Source organism: Tupaia chinensis, unplaced genomic scaffold (genome assembly GCF_000334495.1).
Source record: "Tupaia chinensis unplaced genomic scaffold, TupChi_1.0 Scaffold149832_1, whole genome shotgun sequence".
NCBI lineage: Eukaryota > Metazoa > Chordata > Mammalia > Scandentia > Tupaiidae > Tupaia > Tupaia belangeri.
The window spans coordinates 64,984-67,967 of NW_006209677.1; positions in this window are offsets into that span (position 1 = coordinate 64,984).

Sequence of the window (2,984 nt, forward strand, 5' to 3'; positions counted from 1 at the left end):
TTTTCTGATTGCATTGGCTAGGACTTTCAGTACTATATTGAAAAGGAGTGGAGAAAGTGAGCAGCTTTGTCTTGTTCCAGTTTTTGGTGGAAAAGCTTTCAGCATTTACCATTTGATATGATGCTGGCTGTGGGTTTTTCATATATGGCTTTTATTGTGTTGAGAAATGTCTGTTCTAAATCTTCCTTCTATGCTGATTTTGCTGAGTCTTAATTATAAAGGGATATGATTTTATCAAATGCTCTTTCTTTTTCTTTCTTTTTTCTTAAAATTTAAAAAATGATATATTACATTTAAATGATATATTACATTTATCATTTATATAATGATATAGTACATTTAAATGATATATTACATTTACATTTATTACAGTTAAAATGATATATTACATTTATTGATTTGCATATGTTGAACCACTCTTCCATACTTGGAATAAAGCCTACATGGTTGTGATGTGTAATCATTTTAATCTGTCATTGGATACAATTTGCTTGTTGAGAATATTTGCATCTATATTTAGGAGAGATATTGGACTGTAGTTTTCTTATTTCCTTGCCTGTTTTGGAGATGAGGATGATGGAGGCTTCTTAAAATGAATTTGGAAGAGTTCCTTCCTTTTGGAATTTTAGAAATAGTTTGAGTAGAATGGTGATTATCTCTTCTTTAAAAGTCATGCCATCTTGGGACCAGCAGTTAGCATAATGGCTATGTCGCTGGACTCCCACGTAGTCGACCCTGGTTCACGTCCTGGACCCGGTGGCTTAAAACTCACACCAGGCGCATGTGCGTGCATGCCCAAGATCCTGAGAGGAGAATGGAGGAGAAGGGATTGCGGCATGATCCCCCCTGGGGGGTGATTTTTCACTTTTTGTCTCTACGACTCTCTCTCTCTGTCTGGCGAGCACATGCGCCCTATAGTGAAAAACCTCTCCAAAAAAAAAAAGTTTTGTAGAATTGAGGTACCAGTAGAAGGCGTAATGTTTACATCACTGAGCTTCCATGTAGTTGACTGCAGTTCTAGCCCTGGACCCTTAAAACTCACGCTGGGCACATGCTCAAAATCCTGAAAGGAGAATGGAAGACAAGGGATTTTGGTGTGGCCATCCCCATTAAAGCAGTGATTTCTCGCATTTTTGTCTCTCTCAGTGTCTCTGGTGAATGCATGTGCCCTATAGAAAAAATCTCTCTCTAAAGAAAAATAGTGTTTTAGTATTCAGAAGTGAAGCTGTTGGGTCCTGAGGTTTTCCTTGTTGGGAAGTTATTTATTACTAATTCAATCTCATTGCTTGTTTTATGTCTTTTCAGTCTTTATATGTCTTCCTGATTCACTTTTGGTAGATTACATGCTTCCAGGAATTTGTCCATCTGATCCAGTTTTTTCTTTCATAATCAGTCATAGTATTCTCTCATGATCTTTTGTAAATCTGTTATGTCTATTGTAATATTGCCTTTTTCATTGCTGATTTGATTTCTCTTGTTGCTTTCTCTCTTCTTCTTAATTATTCTGGCTAATGGTGTGTCAATTTTGTTTATTTAATTGCTATAAAGTACCCTCTTATGACTGCTTTTGCTGTATCCCATAAGGTTATGGAAACTCATGTGCTCATTATCATTAGTTTCAATGCATCTTTTGATTTCAGTCTTAATTTCCTCAGTGGTTATTAAGTTATTCAGGAGTAGATTGTTTTGTTTCCATCTCTTTGTGTATTTTTGAGGATTCTTTCTGAAATTAATATCAAGTTTAATTATATCATGGTCAGAGAAGTTGCTGGGTATAGTCTCAATGTCTTTGAATCTATAAAGGCTTGTTTTTTGCTCTATTGTAGTCAATCTTTGTAGAGGTTCCATACAGAGATGAGAAAACGCATATTTTATGGTTGTTGGATGGAAGGTTCTACAGATATTTGTCAAGCCCACTTGATTTGTGGTATTGTTTAATTCCCATATCTCTGCTTATTTTTTTGTCTAGATTATCTGTACAAAGAAGATAGTGGGGTATCAAGATCCCTGATGATTAGTGTGTTGCAATCTATCTCTCCTTTTAGGTCTAGCAGTCTTTCCTTTGCATATGTTAGTGCTCCAGATTTGGGGGCATAGATATTTAAAATTGTTTTTTAAATTTATTTTACATTTTGAAATTTATTTTATACATATATTTTATACATTCAATCACTGTATATCTTTAAGAAGTTCCTGAATTTTCTCACCATAACTACACTATTTTTGGTCCAGTGAAAGATATTATTATACACACTATCAACAGGTAATTTCTTTGTGTGTGTTTCTTAAATGTTTTGCTTCTTTATTTTTCTTCTTGAGTCTTTTCTTCTGACCCCATTTCCTACTCTTTTCCCACATTGTCTCTAGTATCCACAATTGGAGTACAATCCAGCAATGAAAAACAAGACACTGGTGTTAGATAGAAAGTGGATGAATATGGAGACCAACAGCGACATAGCCATTACACCAACTGTTGGTCTCCATAGTGTATATGTGTCATACTTTTTCAATCTGTTCATCTGTTCATGGAGATTTGGATTGGTTCCATGTCTTAGCAATTGTAAATAATGCCACGATTAACATAGATGTGCAAGTGTTTTTCTGACTGACTATATTCCTATTCTTTGGGTAGATACCCTGGAGTGGAATTGCTGGATCATATGTTTAGATCTTTGAGAAACCTCTATATTGTTCTGAAAAGTGGCTGTAATAATTTCCATTTTCATCAACAGTGTAGGAGAATTCCCTATCCAACAATGCTTGGCCAGCACTTATCATACTGGGGTTAGGTGGTATCTCATTTTGGTTTTCTTTGCATCTTTTATGACAAAAGACTTTGAGCATTTTTCCATATTTTTTTTGGCTGTCTGTAGGTCTCCCTTAGAGGTTTGTCTGTTCATTCATTTGTCCATGTTTTTTTAAAGAATTATTAATTTAATTTAATTTAATTAATTAATTTCATTTTATTTATTTAATTTTATTTA